We start from the raw sequence: 6837 nt of genomic DNA on the forward strand, positions 1-6837 counted from the left end.
AGCACATTGGACAGCGCCGGCTTATTGTGTCATACGCACGCAGGTCTATTTGTTCGGCACATTGGACAGCATCAGCTTTACGAAATGTCGTTGCTGTCCTAAGGTGCTGAAGAATAGACTTGCATGCGTATGACACGATCTGTCTACATACAGTAGTCCTATCACAGTGGTGTGTGGTACATGATGAATAAACCAAGTATTGTTTGGAATCTAACTGTAGGCCTAGCTGTGGGATGAGGTTTGGAAAATCCCACGATCACCAATTATGTTTAGGTTAGGCCTACTCTGTATTCCACAATGTCAAAAGCACTCTAGCAACGTCCAATAAACACAACCTTGTTACCACTGAACATGCCTTGTCCAAATGAGTTTTGTAGGTCTATATTAAGATTGTTTTTATTTTATTTGTATATGTATTTTCAGAATGGCTTTACAGAGACTTCTGTCCGGGAGTGGTGACAGGCGCCCACCCATAGTGCTGAAGGTTGTGGGGACCAGGGAAATGCCGCGGGTCACGAAATGGGCCATATGAGGATGATGCGACTGCGGTCACCTCAAATACCAATGTGCTGGTAGCGGCATCAGACGGGGAGAGCACCACATCATTTATGGTGTTTGGAAGGCTGCGCACAAAGTCAAGGTATTTATTTTGATCTTATGATCTCTTTTTGTGATTGTATGTTGTTCTGCTGAATCATGTCTATCCCGTCTGTGGATGACCTGATGATGATAATGATGATGATGATTATGATAATGATGATTAAAAAATACGAACTTGCTTTCAACTGTCTTCCCTGTCTAAATGAAGGTTTCAATTAAATTAATTTCAAAGGCAGGCAGCACATGTCATTAAGGGCTACCGCCTGAACAAGCCTGGGACCAAACTGGGCATCCAGATTTGGAAGGAGACGGCATTCTATAACACCGCCCCCCTCCACCTCTCCACGGAACTGGAGGAGCGCTGTATGCAGCTCTCCCCCCGCTCCGATGACACCAATCCGGGGCATGACAAACCCCCAAGGCCTGGTTTCTGTCCAGGGAATGATCAGTTCCGTAGGTTCACACAGTAATTAAGCAATACACCTACATTAATTCATAAATTAAACATAACTCCATGGTCAACTTTGTAGTGCCAATACTTGTCAATTTCACATCACATTTAGATGGAAGCAGTTCGGACTTACACGGGACAGAGTGGCGCATACCCTGTCTGGAATATGAATATCAACCAGGTAGATAATTACTGTACCATAATGCTCACTTTCGTTCAAAGTAGACTAGGCTAATACTTTTTTTTTCTTTTAACATGCCAAATCTTAGTAATTGATTTAACTTTTAATATTTGGTTGAGGGAAATTCCATAAGGTTTTCAGGGTGTGCATTTCAATATGGTTCGGTTTGTGTTGTTGATCACTCATTTTGAAGGCTTTGTGTTTTGCAGGATGGGGCCCAGGTGAAGATTGCACTCTGGAGGGAGGCGAACCTGTCAGTGAAACTGACAATCGGCTCCAGGGTCACAAAGGGGTCACAATCTGGCTTCGCCAGACCCAATTCGCAAGTGATCAGGCTGGCAAAGCCAAGTTAATACATGACGAGATGAGACACTGAACTCCAAATTGCTCCAATGAGCAGGCTAGCACCATGCATGGTGGCCGCCGCCATTGTTGTGTGTGTGTGTGTGTATTAATGGGTGAATGACGGGCCTTCATTGTAAAGCGCTTTGGATAAAAGTGCTATATACTGTAAGTGCGGTCCATTTACCATTTATTTCTATGAGCCTTGGGGAAAAATATGCTTTCTATTTAAAATGTTTGTCTATCATCAAATGTGTGTGCAAAAATCCTGACTGAAACCAAAATGTTTGCTTTCAACAGCATCAGCACAGTCGATAGGGAGGTGGAGATATTGGGGGTGATGGCGCTCCAAAGTGGGGAAAAGGAGGTGCTTCTGGTGGATGACTCCACCCTCACAATTAAGGGACCTCTGTGGGAACAAACATGTCCCAATGGACTGACCAATGTTCCCTGCCGGGTGGTCGTAACCGAAAGTGGCGGTGTAATTGATGGCCTCCTTGTAATTTAATTTGATTATTTTTGTGTAAATATGTTGTAGCCTATTGTGTAGTTCTTCTTAATCAGTTCAGTTAAGTATTTAAACAGTTCACTTGAGTATTTAAACCAATCAGTTCAGTTAACATAACACTTGAGTATTTAAACCAATCAGTTCAGTTAACCTAACACTTGAGTATTTTAAAAACAATCAGTTCAGTTAACCACTACTGTGGTTTTGCACTTGTGTTTTCAAAACTAATCAGTTCTACCTTTACCACTACTGTGGTTTTGCACTTACAGTACTACTGCCTTTATCTAGTGTTCACTCGCGTAACAACTAAGTATGCATGTCACTTGCACATACTGTATGAGACAAAGATCCCTGAATATGTTTGGTTAATAAATATTTTGTTATACTTTGAACCGTGGTGTCTCCTTTTTGTTGTGGCCATTTGAGCCAGGTCTTGGACAAGTTCTGTGATGCGCCCTAAAGTGTGATCTAATTTGTGTAAATGTCATTGTTTGTTTTTAGTGTTAGTGTTTGGTTTTAGTGTGTTACATTCATAATTTGAGAAAGTGTCTGCATTTCCTTTTATCTTTTACAATTAAACCAGAGTAATAGTTTTCGACAGTAGGTAGTCCGTTTCAGGGGCCTGGAGGCGTGCAGGTACTGTAGGGGTGGCATTCTACAGCCGATCACCCTCTCAGCTGAGCGGATGATGCGTTGCAGTCTAGCTTATCTTTTGGGGCGGAGAACCAGATGGTGATGGAGGAGGGGAGGATGGACTTGTAGAAGAGTAGCATCATTGCCTTTGGCATGTTGAATTTCTTCAGCCACCTCAGGAAGTACATCCTCTGCTGTGCTTTTTTTGGTGAGAGAGCTGATGTATAGCTCCCACTTGAGGTCCTGGGAGATGGTGGAGCCCAGGAAGTGGAAGGAGTCAACAGTGGTGACTGGGGTGTCATTCAGTGTGTGTCTCTGTGCGCGCGTGTGTCCCAAGCTGGCTGCGTGCCTGCATGAGAAAACTGAATGAACAGCTTATATATTGACACCATAGGAATCCTGAGAACTTTCAGAACATTTCTATGTATAATATGTCTGTATAGCTTAAACACTATCTTCTGCCCTGACCATGTGTAATAGTAGCCTACACAGCTCAGACAGGGAACTAAACATACTCCAATAAACACCTGAGACGGCAGTGACAGTTTAGGTGCCTTTACTGAAGCCTTTTTGTGAAACTGCAACATAAGAATGAGACAACAAACAACCATATACATGAAAACGCATGAGACAATGCAACTGATAATTACATGACATTAATGCATCCTAATTAAATGTTCCATGTGACAAGATAATAATCTACACAATACAGGTAGCTAACGGCAGGGCTAGGGGTTAACAGCTAGCTAGTAACGTTGCATTGCTAGCATAAATAGCTAGAGTGGCTATAACATACTAAAACAAACAAAACTGACATCTTATCACAACAATCCAAGCAATAGACAGATAAATATCCTGTTGCTACTTACAGACTGTTCTAAATCAAGGGCGATATCAAGAAGAGAAAGAACAAATGAAATTCTCCAACTGTTTATCTGTCAAAAACGGAGACTCCACTGACTGACTGGAGGTTCAGATAGATAATAACATCCACCAGTAGGTGGCGCCAAAACCATGCAATTTAGCCATAGGGACCAGAATACTGTAGGCATGGCGACAAGTTAGAAAAAGGGTTAACATGCAAAATTAGCAGCTCAAAAGTTAGTGCGGCACCATATGTCTCAATGGGGAGCGCAGTTGCCGAACAAATCGTCATACCTCAAAAATGGTAAGTCACACAGCTTAGATACTTACATTGTACAAATCAGCACAGTTATGGGAACGTTTCGATCGAAGCAACAACATGAGGTGTTGGTATGGAAGTTGAGGTGAGTGCTACTACTGTTATATAAAGGATGCCTGTTGAGAGGATTAGCCTACATTAACAGATCATCACTGCAGTGGTGTAAGGGTTAACAGTAGTATTAGGGTTAACAGTAATCTTATTGTTAGAGTTAGGGTATGTAACATCTACTTCCAGTACTATTATAACTACTAACTATTGTAAATATAACTACTATAAACTCTATTGCTATTACTATTACTTGTCATAGGTGTGGTCACATCACTGGCCTACAGTATATAGGTGTGGTCACATCACTGGCCTACAGTATATAGGTGAGGTCACATCACTGGTCTACAGTATATAGGTGAGGTCACATCACTGGTCTACAGTATATAGGTGTGGTCACATCACTGGTCTACAGTATATAGGTGTGGTCACATCACTGGTCTACAGTATATAGGTGAGGTCACATCACTGGTCTACAGTATATAGATGAGGTCACATCACTGGTCTACAGTAAAAAAACGGCGCCCTCTCATCGGCGCCCTCCGGAGGGCGCGCGGTTCGAATTTGGCGAGGCCCCGCCCGAAAACGGCGTCCCGAGAGGTCACGTGATCTGGGACCCCGCTTTTGAGTGAAAAGTGCCAGGGCTGTACACGCGTGTACAACGCACACAGTTTGCACTCGAGCCCGTGTCGGCGGTACGTTCTGTACGGCCGCCACAGGAACGGCCGAAACCGCGGGCGTACAACGCTCACAGGCTCCGCAGGGATGGTCGCCCTCTTGTGGAACGGGCCCGTATCGCCCCCGGAGCGTGGTAAAACCCGTAAGCACGGGGGTCCGTTCGGAGGGCCGCCGGGCGTCGGTCTGGGCCGCCGACGGGGGGCGGCGGCGCGAGCCAGGGACCCGGGCGGCTTTTTAGAGACCGGCCACGGCGGCCCGCGGAAGTGGAGTGTACAGCCCTCGGGGGCGCCGGCGCGAGCCAGGGACCCGGGCGGCTTTTTAGAGACCGGCCACGGCGGCCCGCGGAAGTGGAGTGTACAGCCCTCGAAAAGTGTACAGCCGCCACAGTTTTTTTAACATGGGGGCACGTGGCGGCTGTACACCACTTCCCTAAGGGGGGTAAGGGAACAGGTGAAGGAGAGAGAGGCGTGGAGAAAGGAGATGGCCGAGTTGAGGAGGGAGTTGAGGGAGGAGGATGAGGGGAGGAGGAGGGAGGAAGAGGAGAGGAGGAGGCCCCAATACCAAGAGAAGGAGAGGGAGGCCAGGAAAGAGAAGGAGAAACAGATGGACCGTTTTCTGTCTCCCCTAGTGTCTCTCTCTCTCCCTCCTATCCTCTAACCAGGTCCAGTGTCAGCTGCGGAGCTGTGGATATCGTAGTATTTAGTACACACACACGTACACACAGACACACATCAGGCTTAGGCCTGGACCTGATGCTCTTAGCCTTTCTTGCTCCGAAAACTTAATTTAAACTTAATTTAATATTATTTATTGTTCTTTAAATGTTCTTAGCCATTAGACAAATATATTCCAGGAGCCTGCCCCAGGTTGCCTGTTTCAATATCTGTGTGGTCTGTATGGCTCTATGTGCTACTAACCCGATAGATACCCCTGTGTCTACTGTGGATGATGTAGCATGTCCGTAGAATATTCTTTCTCCTATGATGCTTTTAGCCTCTCTCACTCTGAAATGTAATTCAATGCAATGTATTGCTTCATAAATGTTCTTAGCCGGTAGACAAACATACTCCTGGAGCTTGCTCGATCGCCTTGTTGAGAGGGGTCAGGGAAGAATTTTTACAGCTCACTTATCGGGCCCCCGGGTGATTACTGTTTTTTTGCTTCCCTCTGGAATATGTAGAGTGGGTCGTATGCCCACCTCCCTTGTTCTCTGTAAAGCGCATTGTGTTGCCTCTGGGTATGAAATGCGCTATACAAATATAGCTTTGATTGATTGATTGATTGATTGATTGAGAGGAGGAAGATAGAAAGAAGACAGAAAGCCCTCTCTGACTCTCTGGCCCAGCAACACCAGGAGGCCTTGTCTAACAACAGCCAGGTAGAACAGGCCCTCTTTGAATTGGATACAGATGAGGAGTCCATCTTTGAATACTATTCAGATGAATATGAGTCCCAGGATGACCAGGAGGCCTCATCTCAAAACCAGGATGGCGGGTCTACCCATTTTTGCTCATGTTATTTATTGATATTTCGTTTCTATGTTTTAATGTGTTCACATGTTTTATTGTGTTTGTAATCTTGGTGACATTGTAAATGAGGGAAACCTCAATTGTCTTTTCGAGAATAAATAAAGGTTTGAATGAATGGATGAATACAACCTACTGTAGGAGCGCTGCACTGTGATGTATGAGCAGCAAGTGCACTGTGACATCTTGTTCTTGTAACACTGAAGCTATGTATAGGAGTAAGTACTGTACCATTATTATGTATTTGCTCACTGTACTACTATGCATTGTGTGGCTGTGTATAATCATGAGTGTGATCCTGGTTGTCGGGAAAAGAGAGAACAGAAAGAACAGAAAGAGAAGGTGGAGAGGGAAAAGAGAACAGAAAGAACAGAACGAAGAGGAGAGGGAGGCCAGGAAAGAGGAGAAACCGAAACAGAAAGAGGCCTATAACACGTGTGAACACCGATAAAGTCTTCAATGCTATGACAAATTAAACGAAATGCGTAACTATAGCAAAACATGACTAATCTATCTGAATTAATCTCAAGTAATTTAGAAAAGAGTAAAAAAAATTACACTTGACCCCACACTCCCCCTAAATAAAGGTTATGAATCAATTAGCCCCGCCCACCATCTCGTGAGCTCAGAATTATAAGGTTCTATCTCTGTTTTGGGTAGTTCTGAGATAATGAGCATCAAAGTTTT

The sequence above is a fragment of the Borostomias antarcticus genome, assembly GCF_949987555.1.
Source record: "Borostomias antarcticus genome assembly, chromosome: 6".
Lineage (NCBI taxonomy): Eukaryota > Metazoa > Chordata > Actinopteri > Stomiiformes > Stomiidae > Borostomias > Borostomias antarcticus.